Here is a 16,456-nt window from a genome sequence, read left to right on the forward strand (position 1 = left end):
TGGTAACGGTAGATGATTTTATCAAAATGTACAAATTAATAGGCAATTAATGATTAGTAGCAAATACTGCTAATAAACGGCACTTTCTTCTTTGGTTGTAGACTATAAATTCTAAATTTAATTGTCAAAATCAAAATTGTTAAAGTCAAATCAAAAGAGTTAACTAAAATTAATCATATTTTATAAATTTTTAATCCCGCATTGAAGCAGTTTCTGACCATCAAATGAGCCAACAGGTTCGTAAGTATGATATATATATATCTCTGAAAATTTAGCAACAGTTCATTTCGCCTAACCCAATGCAGACACAGGAATCGTGTAACTTCCAAGTCAAACGAAATTATCGAGAGTTAAAAAACTTAAGGAGCCAAGGAAAAAAACAAAAAAAAAAAAGAAAAAGGAAAAAACTAGCCCCAAATCGAGAGCCGCGAAATCGGTAAAACCAAGATGAGAACGGTTCTCGCTTTAAGCAAACGCTGGCTCGTCTTAATGAATAGTCCTCTTAGCCTCGTTGAACGACGACGTAGTCGTCGAGAATAAATTACAGGTTCTCAGCCAGGGAAGTGGACCCTTTAGCGCGCGCCCCTACTTTAATTTATGCATTTCTTGACCCGCACCGATGGACCTGGATTCCTACCTGTTGGTCCCTGGTCTATCACCTGTTCGTAAGGGATTTTCCTTTTTCGACTTGACAACTGGAGAATAGAATGCACTCCCTGACCATCGAATTAAACTCGATCTAGTTAAGTTGAAGCTTTTAATATTTTTCATCTTTTTTCGTGAAATTGAGAGACATGAGAGAATTCTAATAACGAAAATAATCCTTTCAACAGGGGCAGTTCTTATTTCTAATGAATAAAAATAATGAAGGGAGAAAAGGAAAATTTCTGCATGTGGTCGATCTTCGATGGTCACGATCCCTTGAACGAAGAAAAAAGAAGAAGAAGAAGAAGAAGGCGGGGAAGAAGAAAAAGGGAGTGGAAACAATAAATAACAGGCACATTTACATTTTCGAGAGACAGCTGCTCGATTCGAAATGGGCCCCGATAACTCGTTACAAGGTTCGAATAAGAGGTTTGACAGCGAACACCCTCAGATTTAACGCCGTTTAACGAACCGAACGGCTATTAATTTACCGGTCCTACCGAGTGGTCATGGGAGAAGGGCAATATTTTTGAAGGAACGGAAGGCGGCTGGAATTTCTACGCCGGAGGACAGATGTTTCCCGCGCGATTTATACCTTACACAGGCCCATCCTATATCGATATAATCGAAAAGGCGCGCACGATTGCGGCAATCGCCCTCGGCGATTTTCGTAATGAACCCTCTCTAACCCAGATCGAATATTATAACGCGTACAGAGCGAAGAGGTATTACGAGGAGGTCGAACGACCCATCCCGTCACGATGGCCGTGTCATGAAATTTTCATAAAACGATCAACAGGCGCGCTGAGGGAGAACGAGGAGGTCCGTCGAAAACGTTATTCAGCCCCGACGTCCAAGTCATCCGCGCTCCCGTTCGAAGATGCTTCCCAGTGGTTGCCAGAAAATTATGCAAATCACGAGACTCGACATCAGCCCTGCGTGGAACTCGAGCGAAATTGGTATCCTGATAGAGCCAGGGGATGCGAATGGTCTCGAAAGAAAAGGACTGGATGCGCGATGTTCGCGACTCATTCTCTCTAACACGCGTTTGTATCTATATGTATACAGATTGTCTTTTAACTGGTGATACAAATGGGAAAAGGTAATTTAAAAAATAAGCAGAAAACGTAGAAGACATCTTTTTTTACACGTGATTTTGTTTTAGAGAAAATTAAGTTTGAATATTTGTCTGAGTATTAAGGGATTCCTTTGTAGATTAGTATTTTTATTTACGTTTGTGTTTATTGTATTAAATAAGAGAGAACACGTGATATTATTGTTCATCCCCCTCCTGTTTACAGAACACCCTGTATATACGTAGACTCTGGCAAAAAACCAAGCAGATAGCTACCTCTATTCGGTTCGTATTTCGAGAAAGGATGCCGCCGCTTGATCGGTCATCGAGCATCTCGAAACGATTTTACCGCAGTATCGTAAACTCTTGGTTGGACTTCGCGTCCATTCTCTGTGAAATATTGCTTTACGCGGAGATCGAGACGATGCCAGAGGAAGGAAAACGTCGCGTAAAACCGAGGAAAGAGTGGTGTTGGAGGTAGCAAAGAAGGATACCGAAAAAGAACAGGGGAAATAGGCGAGAGCATTAGAAGAACGACCGAAGAAAGCAAAGGCGGAGAAGCGTGGTGTCCCACGAGGAGGTGGAAAACGAGTAGGAAAAAGCCCCGTGCAATTGCAATCCGGACAAATATCCGGAGCCGAGACGAACGCTGGACGAACAAAGAGAAGAGAGAGGAGGATCCTGCATGGCCAGAGAAATTGTTCGGGTTACTGCGAAACGAAACGAAACGAAACGAAACGAAACGCTTTTCTCGCTCTTTTCTCTCTTTCTCTCTGCTTCCGTGTATATATATGCGGTAGTCGATAAACCGCGCCTGCGTAGCTCAAACACAGAGGAGCTCACCCCTCGTGAGCATGTCTACGAGCTCTCTCGTACGATGTATAGCACGGGGTGCTCCCTGTGCACATGCATACTTCCTCCGTTCAGCGTTCCCGCGTAGGGGTGTGGATTAAAGATATTAAAGATACCCGTAGAGAATCCGCGTGAGTTCCCGGTTCGTTCATCCTCTCTCGAGCCGGCTGCATGCTCGTACTACGACCACCACCTCCGTCGTCCACCAGTCACACCCTTTGCTTTTCATACTGTGCGCGATATCATTTTTATTGTCGACGCGCGAGTGCCTCTTTCAGTGGTCGCCTCTATCCTTCTCCTCGTTTGCCCCCCTGTTTTCCCTTTTATTATATTTCTCTCCTTTGTCCTTTTTTTCCCCATTTCTAATGAATATTAATCACGACCCTCATTCCACGAAAGAATCGTTGCTCTTTTATCCTTCTTCTCTTTTTTCCATCGAACAACAAATATTTACGACATCCTGCTGCGTTGAGAGATCGAAAATGCCGCCGCACAGACAGAGTGCTAAGTTGGTTTGCATGGTAACGCGATCGCGACGCGTCTTTCCGGCGTAATCCGCTCCGCGTGTCGTCGTACGCGTGTTTCAAGACGCAATCGATAGTCTCGCGGCCGGCTTCCCGCTGAAAAAATCACCTTTTTCCACCCGTTCCGTGATTTTCAACTCTTTATCAGCCAGCGTGTGCTAGCTTGGTATCGCTGCAACTATATTGTTGAATTATTTAGCGGCGTTTCGATCGCAACAGGCCACGAAGCCTGAACGAAAAACAGTACTAATACAACCGCGATATAATTGGTACGGTACGCACCCCATTGTGAGACACGGCTAATTAATCGCCGATGACAACGTTAGTTGTGCATTCAAACTTCTTTATTTGCTTTATATATTATTTGAACAACATGTATACTGTATACACTATATTATGGTTCTCGACTGATCGTGTAAATTAGAGAAATTTTATGGCGTGAATTTGTCTAATTCTTAACTATATGTAACTAGTAATAGACAATCCATAGGAGGTTATTCTGTATGCAAAAATAAATCAGAGATGTAGAACAGAATTTATTCGTTCAAACTCGTTCTCGAGAAAATTAATTTTTAAAAACATGTTTAGTACGTATAAACATATTCAAACTTTATTTTCTTCACAACAAGACCTTAAACGAAACAATTACACTTTTAACTTGTTTTTGCATATAGGACAATATTCTATCAATTGTTTATTTTTGTCTAATTGGCAATTATAGAAATTCACGTACACGTGGAATTATTTTCGTCTCACTTTCATCTATAGAATCTGTCTGATTTCACCTGTACCACGAATTTAGATCCACGGTGTATGCAATCCGAGTGGTCTAGAAGTCACGGATTTATCGTGTTTCATCGTCCAGCCATTTTTTCCATGTATCGCCCGAACGTTTCGAGGGAGGAGTTTTTAACGACCCCTAATTTTACGCCGTATGATTTACTTTACGACCCGAATGTTAATTCCCTGGGTGATTTTCTCTCGTTTCCTTTTTCCCCTTTCTTCGTTTTTATTCTACGCTCGATAAGTCCAGTTTTTATCGGCAATGAAATATAGGAACGTTCACGCGTACGACGTTCCACGCTGTGATTTACAGCGGGGAACGGAAGCGTTTGTATGACGAAAAAATTACGATGAGGGAAGCTATGGGTGTTAGAGAGCCGGTTTAATTCGGTAAATGTTACAATGTCGTTACTTCGTGTTTCGAAGTAAGCCGATGTATAAAAATGAAGCTATAACGTTTGAGTTATGTACAATTGGGTGATGGTAAATCCTTTCGGCGAACAGCTTTTCTGCCCGGTTCTTTCTGCGAATTAATATGACGTGTTGTTTTCCTGATATATTACCGTAATAAATTTTTCCTGAAATTTCTTCTTTAATAGATTAGCTGTCATGTGAAAAGTTAAGATTCATTTCCATGTAAATTTCATGTTTCATTTCACGTTTCATGTACATTTCAGAATGAGATTGTAAGTGTAAAAAAGCGTAACGAATTGATTATCACTTTAAAGATGCAAATATAATTCCTCTTTGGTATTCATGTTGGATAAATTTCATTTCTTTATTTAATTCGTTAAAACTGAATAACAGTATCAAAGTCATAACAAATTAACTACCAAACAAATATTTCTCCCCTTATTCAACTCAGTAACTTCGGATAAAAATATGAAAAGTTATAACTAAATTAGAAAGTAATTAGCTAACTATAATTTCTTCCATTAGTATAAAATTCATATCATACCAATTATAAATATAAAAATCATGACTCTGAACCTTTTTCTGTTCATACTATTACTAAACACGTCCAAGTGGACAGTCTTAAACATCTAATAAGACAAATTCCATGACTGAAGCAGTAGAAAATCTTGGTGTGCCTTCGTCTTAAAAGTGTAACTACAAACTTTCTCCCTCTGTTGCCATCCTCACCGCACTTTGTTTCCTGTCTTCCCGAGAACTTCCTGTCTCTCGCCTTCAGAATCTTCCATTCTCCTCTTCTTTTCCCTTTCTTTTTTTGCTATCTATTTTCATACGAAACAGGGAATACCCTCCATCTGTCAGTCAGGATGCAGTGGATCCAATTACAGGTGTATTTTGTGGGCTGTTTGATTAGTTTGTTGCGGTTACGGGAAACCGGAGATTAAACGCGTTGCTTCTTCCCCTTTTAATGCTGTCGCGTAAACGACACATCGTAGACAGATAGTCGATGGATATCGTCGATTATTATCAAATAATTACTATCTTTCATTGCTGTCCCGCTTTTAGACGTTAATGCCCCATTGTTGCGTTTGACGTTTCGCAATACGAGCGAAACAAGCAACTTCTATTTTCCGTTATCTGACAACGGTGGCGCGTCTTAGTTTTTTTGCGGCCCAAAGCCGGAATACCGGCGGGCTTTTTACCGCTTCGGTTTTTACTATCGCGTTAAATATGAATTTATGACTTTGCGAATACAATGTATGTTGCTTTTACGTATATAGTCGCTGGATTTTAATGGGATTTTTAGCTGAATTTTACGTTTCCATGTTTTTTATGTAAATTGTTTACTGGAAAATTTTGTTGAGAACTCCCTAATTGTATTTAAATACGAAGAAATTCCCAGTGTCATAAAGTTACAAAGTACTAGTTTCGATAGTACTAATTTTCTACGATATGCTGAAAAATAGCACTGCTATATTTATAAATAAATGTACGCATGCATAGTTCGCTTATTTACTTTGAACAATTGATACTCGTATAATCAGCATTTCGGTTATCGACCTTCCAACGATCAACAAATTCTACTATGCCCTGAAACAATACTTCAATCCCACCATTTCTCCATCACTAATGTACGAACATTCAACATGACGAATTTTATCAGCTACATACCTTTAAAGATTCACGTGCTGGCTGAACAATCGTCTACAATGCACAACGCACCATCTTGAAGCCCCAAGAAAACAAGAGAAGAAAGCACCCTTCTCTCCAAAAAAGATCGTATTAGAGCGAACGATTAATTTACAAAACCGCAAGATGTACGTTGCTCGCGGCTATTTTATTGACTATCAGGGCGTATGTTCCCATGAGATTCTTTCCGATTCCTTTGTTCGATTCCACAATGTTGTTGGTCGTGTGGTAAGTAATCGCATTGTTCCACGGGGGTAGAATACGCGGAGACTCGTTTGTTGTGGGTCCCCGAGTCAATTAATGGCGCAGTTGCCGTAGACAAAAGAAATCTTTCTCAAGTGGATTTCCTGAGCCGTGACCTACCACCTAGAGGGCTGTAAACAAAGCCAGTCGGCAAACAAAGTTGGTAACAAAGGCAAACACGATATCCGCCCTTCAAAGTGTCGTTCATAATGTTGAAGTGCAAGGTACAAGTTCACCAACGGGAGAACCTATCCTCGTCCGCCTTTGCCGTTCTCCTGAAACTTAAATCGTAGGACACCAGCAGCGAAAAGTGGCTGCGAACTGCCGTAACAGTTAAAACGTATGTGTACGTTCTCTATATACGGCAAGTTCGCCGATAAATCTTCCCTTATCGAGCTTCTCACGTGTATTTACGTGTGCCTGTGTGCACGCGTGAATGAACGAGCTACGTGTGTGTACATGTGTAACATGGACGTAAAGACAAGTGAAAACAGCGAAATCTGTTACGGAACGAGATCTCACCCACAACACCGACGTGGAAATAATTTCAATTATGAAGTCGTTCGTTCTGTCCCTCTTGATAAAGACTTCCTTCTATAAAAGAGACTGCTAGCTATTTGAAGACATTCCATGAACAACAGGTGCGGTATTTTAGGTGCTAAGAAATCGTTTTTTCTTTTTACGTGTCTATATATGTTCATTTGCTTCAAAATATTACACAAAGAAGCAAGCTTACCAAAGCATGATTTGATGAAATGAACATAAGCTCCTCCTCTAATCATTAATTTATCGTTAATTTGTATGCTTTAATAAAATTCACGTTGCAAGCGTCAATCTGTAGCTTGCTCCGAAGAATTCGATGCCCGTACGCACGAACGAAAATACTCACGTCCATGAAAAACGGAAACGAATCGCGTGGCGTGCACTGAAAGCCATTAAGAGCGATTGAACGGGTGTCTCGGGGACGGAAACGACGATTTCGGCATCCTTGATCGCGTACTCTACATTTCTAATGTTCCCGGGGATCGGATGTTGAAGTCAGAGAAAGATGGACTTTAAAGAAGCGTCGAGACAGCTGCAGCCACCTCGAAGAAACGATTCGACGCGGGGATAAAGCGGTTATGTCCCTATCCATCCTCTATTTCTTCGTGTCCTCTATTCACTCTCTCTTTCTCTCTTTCTCTTTCTCTCTCTCTCTTTCCAAGTTTCCCGCTCTCATTTCTGTCTCGCGCTTTTTCTCTCCGTTCGAATGGAGGGAGAGATGTGTATCTCTGAAAATAGGATTGGTGCGGCACGCATTGTGCCGAGGACACTGTCTCTCCACCTCCGTTTCACCTACCCTCCCCTATCCTTGTATTTATAGCCCTCCGGCTTTTCCACCGTGCTTCGCGCCCTACGACCGCTTAATTCGACCGCTCGCGAGAATACAATCTCCTCTCCGGTCGAGAGGCGAGGCGGCGTCAATAGCCACAAGCAAATGCCTTCCAACGAGGATGCATCAAGGGACACCAGGTGGACTTCCTTGCTACTTACATCCCTTACCGCCGCCGCCGGTATTTCTTTTTTCCACGCCCCTCTTGTTCTTCGATCAAGTCGACAAAGGAACGAATAATTGAGTTTACGAACGGACACGTGCAAAAAAGATGCAATCAGATTTTCTCTGAAGACCGGTCCTTTTTATTGCTGTTCTGCTTTTTTATTGCGTATCGCCTGAAGATACAGACGAGTTATAAAATTACGTATCTTTGTTATTTGTCAAAAGTTGTCTGTATTTCAGTATATAAGTACCTTGAACTAGTTTTTTTATGAGAACAGTATAAGTTCAATCAATGTTATTTTTTTGCACTTGGAATTTTTTATGAAAGTTATCGAGAAAAGAGTATCATAGATGGCAAATCCTATGACACTTTAAATACCCTTGGCGCCCTATACCGTTGTATTTACCAATAAATCTTGAACAATCAACTACAAATTTCCGATACCTTTCCAACAAATCTTCCTGATCCTGTATCAAACACCATTGAAATCCTATTCTCTTTTTTCGTTTTCATTCTCGTAAAACTCGACAATGGCTAAATACATCCATCAAAACCTCCTTCATTTCCAACAGCGCAAACAAAGAAAATTTATATCTTGAATAAAAAACAAGTAATAGCATTCACCTTGCGACCTTTTCGACAAACTAAAATCCTTTCAACAAAGCATTACCCGATTTCTAATCGATTCACAAAATGGAAGAGAATTTTCGCCCCCCAAAGCGTTTATACCAAAATACTTGTAAATACTGTGTAGTAGATACATAAAATATATTTTTATAAATTTCGAAAACTGTATATGTGTCTACAAGCAGTGTTCGTAAGAAAATCATAGAGTGGTCATTGAATGTTGACAATCGTCACACTGTTTACGAACAACGTTGAATACACGGCGTAAGAAGAAGCCACGATACATCTATTCCATCCTACGTTTATAACTATAGTGAAAACGCTTCTTCCTTTCATCCCTCTCTGCCGGATGCAACACGGCGCTATCGCTCGGTTGGAAGCTGCGAAAATTCCTACGCGGACATAAACTGTCTCGGTGCACTTTCATCTCGCCCCCTTCGGGCCTTTTTGCCCAGCGCATTTGTGGCCCATTTTTACAGGCCACAGTTTTTAAATGCGATCGCTCTCAGGAATACCTTTTCTCCAACCAGGAGGAAACTAATCAGAGTGCAGAGCGTGCACGAGGCGAATGCGTTCATCCATGAGCGAAGAACACACAGAGGCCAGGTGTTAGAGTTGTGTGATTTACCACGAGTGAGTTGGAAGTCGATCGACCATTCCGGGTTCGAAAAAGTAGCCAGGGCAGATATCCCTCGTGATTATTAAAATTTCTCGGGGGGCTGTTTCGCAATTTTTATCTCATTCCTCGGTTCCCCGTATTTTCATCGTATTTTACCTCTAACGATAAAAACATCAACGACGAAACAAGCGCGAGATTCCAGATAATCATACCTTGAATCCGTTTCTTTAGTCTTATTGCGAGACTAGAAAGCTCGTTCTGGACTCTTCCAATTCTCAGAGATCGATTCGAAAGCAATCGTATCGGACGCTGCATTCAAACCTCCGCTTTAATTGTGTGAAATCTGCTGGCTTTGTTTGCAACGAGAGCTTACTGTTTTTAATTGGACAGAATGGATTCCCGGTAGATTTGCAGATTGGAAGAATTATTTGATTTCATAAGTTTACGATCGAATATTTTTTACATGTTAAGTGTTAGTACATTTTTTGTAAATCTCGTTTGATCAGTACGATCCATAACTTTCGTATATTTTTCATTAATTCTAAGGTGATCAAGCTTTGTGATTTACATTGTGGATAGCAAAGTTGTTTCTCAATTTAAAAAAGCGATTATTTACCATAGATTATTCTTCTACGATAATAAATTAAGAGATAAAATTCAAAATATCTCTTACAATTTGTTGGGGGTGTTCTTAAATAAATGCATCAGTTTTATCCTTATGTTTACAGTATAAAGAAAATTAATCGAGCGTCAAACATAAAGATGTAGAATGTACGATTATCGATATAAAAAATGATTTTAAAGGAAAGTTGAAGTGCTTCCCAAGAACCGTTCTCAATAAATGCATTTTTATGTATTTCATTTTTGTTTTTTTATTTTTACAAGTATCAAATTCATATTTTTCCTTTTAATTGTTCGACAATCGTGATTGCAATGAACGATGAATTTAATGCGATTCCATAGATAAAAATCGAGCGATATCAAACCCAGAAATCCCAATAAAATCTCCTTAAAACGATTACACTGTTGAACTAATAAAACGAATTGCAAAAGTGAATCACTTGATACCTTGCCAATTATCAAACGTAGGAAATATAAAAAATAATACAAATATACAGAGAAATTAATTCGCGATATCATCGAACCTGACAAAATTTTATTCTACCTTGTGGATTTATTTTTTTTCGCGTAGAAAAAAATGTCTCTAGTCGTACAGTAGTGGCCATGTATTAAAAATCAAATATTTACGTATCCACAAATCGTTTCATTTCCCGTAAAAATCTTAGAAAAATATAGGAAAGATAGAAGCCTTTAAAAATACTATAACAAAATGTTTTATTTTTATGTAGCATTTCCATTATTTAATTAAACATTACGTCTAATTGTTTCCAAGTAAAGAACGAGGCCCAAATAGACGGTGAGCAAGAAAGGCAAACAATAGGACGAGCATGTTCGACGATGAAGATCGGTGGCCGGAAGGGGAGAACCTTCCCGTCGCGATATTAAACGCAATTCCGCGAGACCAAGGCAATTTGCTTCGCATAGAGTACACATCGGACATTATTAATCAGACATTCGAACCAGAAGTGGCACGGGTGCAAGTGTTTGTCGATGAGGAGCAAGCGAACGCACGCATGATTTATGAACTTCGCCGAGACTACTTGGAGGACCATCGTCTCAGGGAGTCACCGCGCCAAAGTCCTCTAATTTCACCGATTTTCCCGTTAACCACCATGTAACACGGGCAACAATTTAATTCCATGGAGGGATTAATGAAAAAGGGGAAGAGACAACGCGAAGGACGGAAGAAAGGGAAGGTCGAAAACGCGCATTCCGTCGCGTATTTAATACCTGGCAGCGCGATATAAGCCGATGTTAATAATCGCCAAGAATATTTTCGGTCGGCTTTTCCATGGAAAAATAGTAATATCCAGAGAACGGGGTAAGGGTGCATTTCATTAACGGGTTCCACCCCTGTGAAAGAGAGTTATCAGGATTAGAAGTATATCTCCATCCCCCTGCACGGTCGACCATCCCCTCTTCCACTCACTCGATATCGGAGCTCTCTTGCACAATAATTTACTGACTAGTAAATTTAGTGAATCGACAAGTGTCAGGTTTTAGATTATAGACATATGCTGCATAAATAATTTTTATCATTTTTCATTCGCTTTTGTTACGATCCCCCCAATTATCTTGCTAAAATTAACTATTGCAGTACTTTTGTAGTTACCGTTATGTAATAGTATTTATTAGTATTTATAACTTGCAGAATTTTACTAACAATATCAATTCAATCTATGCGCAAAACGGGTCAGGAAATTATAATAATTATGAAGTTCGAGTTTATATGTTTTCTCGCAATAGAAGCGATGTAATATATTTAACAGTCCACGGAATCGGTGACTAGCTGGCTCGATTCACCCGTTGCCTGCAGTTATATTCACGTTTAACGATAAACCATTGAACCGTGCCGGCTTTTGTGACCACAGATTTTTGCGAAATCATATTAACCTTTGCCTGGTAATAATATTCGTTCCCGCGCCTGTTTGATCGTTCATCGAAAATTGCCGTCGGTTAAGGAGATCTTAATCGCGTCGTCGATGCAGCGAGGGTTTGTTTCTCGAATAAAATATCGACGCCCTGCTCCGGCAGGTGTTGCTGAATCGAATTTTGCCGTTGGTTATCATGTAGGGGATGAAACGTCCTATTTGTGGACACTATCATATGAAAATTAATTTTATAAATCATTCTACCATCGTATAATGTATATTACATGATTATTAATGTTTTAATAAGTTAATGGCTCTGAAAGGTCGTTACGAGGGGATAGATCTACGTATGTAGCCGATACATTAAAATACGCTAGGGAAAAGAGATAAAGTATAATTAATCTCTTATAACAATTAATTCAAATCTTCAATGGAAAGAATGAATAATTTATAATGTGATAATAAGTTGTTAACTCTTTTACCACAGTACTATTCGATGCAAGTTGAAATTATTTTTGTTAATATAATAAAAATATATTCGTATAATTAATTATAGTATAATGGATGTAAATGTAAATAAAGATGATTCTATACTAAAGAAAATGTATATAACAAATAATTTTGACAAATAATTTCCGTTGAGGCAAATAAATACTAACTGTTCTTTAGTAAATAGTTATTGATGATTACCTTTGAGGTCGTATAAATACGCCCTTTGTAACGGGAGAAATAAATAGTTACTTATAATTACATTCAACTCAACAATTGTTTCTAACATGTACAAAAATTTCGTAGTTCGATTTTCTATAAATTAGTCTTTAACTTTGAACTATTCTTTGGCAAACGATTGCTTTGAGGTCTTTTGGAACCATATAAATACACTCTTAGTAACAAAAGAAGCCAACGAAATAGAATTACAACTACATTTAACTAAACAGAACACGTATAAATTTATTTTATATGATTACGTGAGAAAAAAAAACAATCGTTTCATTTGGCGTACAGCTGACTCGCCGCCAGAGGCGGATACATCCGTGACTCATTGTCAGCGTGAAAGAAAAGGGTGGCTAGGTATACTTACACCGACAGACGTGGAGTTTCAGTACGTCTCTCCAGAGTTGTGCACATCGACCTGCGGTCCACCGTCGATTTTGCACACACGTCCTCGGGACTTCGATTCCGAGTTGTACGAGCCGAGTCGAACGGTCGAACGAGCGTTGATCAACTGGCACACGCACCTTTCATCCGGAACGCACCGTTCATACGGTATCCCGAAACGAAGCCAACCAGATTTCCTCGAATCACTGGCCAGCCACGTGACTAACCATGGGGAACAGTCGGAATTTGCGCGAGACACGAGCCCCGCTCGCTCGTGTAGTACATTGGTCCGCGAACAGCAATCTAGCGTGTACCGGACTGGCTTCGAAAAAGAATCGAAACAGTAGTTCGTGCCATGAACTTCGTGTCAGAGACAGACAGACAGTCGGTCAAACGGAAAAAGTTAAGCACGTACTTTGCCGCGGTGAGAGGAACTAACAACAAAAGACGCGAGAGAAGCAGAGTGGATGGCTAGAGTAGGATGGTACAGACGGAAAACAAAGACAGAGTAGATAGAAAGATAGGAAGACAGAGACAGAAAGAGAAAGAGAAGGAAAAAGAGAGGACGAAAGACCGCGGTTTCTCCCTGAGATTTCGAGCTGCACTGCAAACGGGAACAGTCAGTCCTTACTGAATCGGAGTTTGCCTACGTACTCGCGGCTGAAAGACTTTGGGATCTGCGCAGTTGCTCTCTCACCACCACCATTTCCACCACCACTACCATACCACACCACCACCATCACCACCATCACCACCACCACCACCGTCGTCGCCAGTACCACCATACCGTTAACCCCAAACCTCCATGGCTCCTCTCTCGACTCCAGCCAACCCTAACCTCCAGCCTAGGCAGCGCCCTAACTTCGACTGACGAAAGCTCCAAGCGACGTGTGAACACGAAATTATTCTTACTCGGCGAAAATTACTTCCAACAAAGTTACCGGTCCACGGATTACATCTATGTAGATGCACCGGGATGCGGCATGTATGTTGCCGTTGCAGCGTGCTTAAGCGTGCTACGTGCTACGCGAGATGAATGCGGTAATTACAATTCAAAATCGACCGCTGCGTCGCGGGAAATCGATGCAATCGGTCCTGCCTAAAGAACGATGCACGTCGCGGCTTGAATTACAGCCACAGCCGCCTTACGATCATTCCATTGAAGAGTTTCAACGTCGCTTGATGATACTCGCATACGAGTAATTTCATTTTATCGCAACAATGCCGTTACGCCGCTGATGGCACAAAAGCAACCACTTGCGTGGAATTAACTGAATACTCGTGGCTACGGCTGCTCGCGTGCCATGTTAAGAATGTTTCCGAGCACACTACTGAGAATACTTTATCTCTTCACACATTCGTAACGTGTACACCGGGAATATTATGACCCGAGGCAGTTTCTCGCTTCCGTTGGAGGAACAATGCCTCTAATAACCGGTGGTTAAGCGAAATCTTTGGTTTCTTATCGAAAACGATGGTAATCTCAAAAACAATTTTCATGATTGTTTCTTTGTAATCTAGTGATGTTTGTATAATTCTTGAGAAATTGATTACTAATTATTGTTATTGCAATAAGCAAGAAGGCAAGAAAATTATCTACACTATTTGCTTAACATAACCTACAATAATTGAAATTGGAAGAGGAAAATGGAAGCATCGTATTTTGCCAATAAGTTGTACGATTAAAAATCTGGACGACTAGAAAGAATCTTGTCCGAAGTGATGCTTCCTAAAGTTCGTTGCTCCGTACATGTTGTCTCCGCACAGTCCGCGGAACGTTGGCCGTTTGCCAAAGTCATTCTCACATAATTTCAGGGGAATATAAGCGCCAAAAAATATACGGAATTCACGATTATAATTCCGGCATAAATCTATAAGCAGAAGAATAATCGCCATTCTGATTCTTGCAGTAGTAAAACGTTAACGTGACTCGGTTTAATTAAATTTGATACATTCATGCGATACCGGCTATCGTTTTAATTCACCGAGATCACCGAGGCGCGTACATGTCGAAAGGTTACCTCCTACTCATTTACTCTTGTTTCGCTGCAGATCGTATGATATGAAATCATACTTTTGCTAATTATCCTCTATGATAGCAAAGAATACATGTGTTGTGAAAAAAAGAGATAAATGATAGTTTATTCTTCTACTGTAACGCTTAGGTAAATGCCCACTTTTCCTCTGTGATTAAAATAATTAAAAGGAACTTATCCTTTCTGCCGATGAAAAAATGATTTGAATACATCTGATCGAGATAGTCAGCGCCACCTGGTGATCCGACATATCAAATGAATATGTATTTTCATTGCGTCGATAAAGTTACCGTTTGTTTCTTTTTCATGATTACACATATACAGATTATACATTATATACGTATTTTCTCTATGAGTTACAATTGACTTATATGTATTTGAGATCAGCAAATCTCAAATTCATCAATAATGAATCAAAAATATTAAAAATGATATTAATTACAGTAGATTTTTTAATTATATAAGTAAGAGGAGAAATAACAGAATACGATGCACAATTCGGATTATGTTATTATATTGTCAAATTGTTGCGTACATAATATTAAAAATGACAAAATAAAGAAAGAAAACGTCAAAGGTATAGAATAAATGTTAGTCTCCGCAAAGATATTTATGCTAACTTTTAATTATTGAATACATATAAATGAAAGCAGAAGTCAATGTAATGACCTTAAAGCTTTGATAATTATATTAGTGTATTATGAATAAACATGATAATATTAAGTGAAATATACGCAAAGATCTGTTTTTAAACGCGCACGACAGGCTATATACTACGAGGAGTCAAATAGTACGAGATAAAATTATTGACCAAATATATATATATTTATTATATGTGTATATATATATTACTGCTTAAACATTTTTAATTCATTAGTATGAGTATATGAATACGTCAAGACGGCGTTCGAAGTTATATTTAAGTTTCTCTTAAGTAAGCTATATTTCTTGCATTCTCTCTTTTCTTTTTATAAAATAAATTGAATTATTAAAGCAAAATAAAACAGTCATAAAAGATTTTAAATACGACATTTTTAAACATTGTAACAATATGTTATATTTACTGAAACTTTTAATTTCCCAATAAAATTTATTACTATAAATAAACATATATATAAATAAAACTAATTATATAAAATACTAGCACAAACGATTGTAAAATATAAAATGCATACGAAGCACTTATTAGTTCTAGCAAAAACATTTAGACTTCGAACGCTGTACGTAACATTTCCAGTTGTTAATTACGAAAGAAAGAAACATGTTACATGCCATTAAATATATATGTTCGATGTTTTCGTAATCCTTTCGTTTGGAACTTGGAAAAATGAAGTCAACATCATGACGTGCTTGTTGTAAGGGCAATATTAATCTTAGGCAATAATTCAAAGCCACGTTATCGAGAAACCTAATGTCAATTGCAAAGTTAATCAATGTTCTCTCTCTCATTTGCCGTAGAAATACGAGTGGGACTGGCAGGTCGTTGTTCCTAGTCAAGATCATGAGATCCCTATTCCCGACATTTCGCAATGCTGGCGTAATGCCTGACCTCCGCTTCCAATTCTACCGAATGCAATTCTTCAGAATTCGACGTGCTGCACTCATCACTCAATCACGCATTGACTACGTGAACAAACGCTTTCAGACGTACGAGTGACACGTACCACATCCAAGCCATATCGATTTCCCATTGTCCTCTACAGACATTCAATATATGCGCACCTTTGTTGTGTTACGACAATTGATGCAAAAATATTACACTAATGCAATTAGCATCATATATCTATTATCTTATTGACAAAAGAAATTTATATGTAACTG

At 39.2% G+C, this 16,456-nt stretch overlaps 1 protein-coding gene across 1 annotated transcript in view; it reads right to left on the minus strand.

The window, feature by feature from the left end:
* The window catches only part of LOC122578036 (carboxypeptidase N subunit 2-like), a 37,180-nt gene extending 23,176 nt beyond the window's left edge, over positions 1-14,004 (minus strand). Inside the window, exon 1 of the mRNA XM_043749898.1 lies at positions 12,583-14,004. The gene's annotated coding sequence lies outside the window, so the exon portion shown is untranslated. The remainder of the gene's footprint in view (positions 1-12,582) is intronic.
* Positions 14,005-16,456: the final 2,452 nt, after the last annotated feature.

This window comes from Bombus pyrosoma, linkage group LG3 (assembly GCF_014825855.1).
Source record: "Bombus pyrosoma isolate SC7728 linkage group LG3, ASM1482585v1, whole genome shotgun sequence".
In the NCBI taxonomy this organism is placed as follows: Eukaryota; Metazoa; Arthropoda; class Insecta; order Hymenoptera; family Apidae; genus Bombus; species Bombus pyrosoma.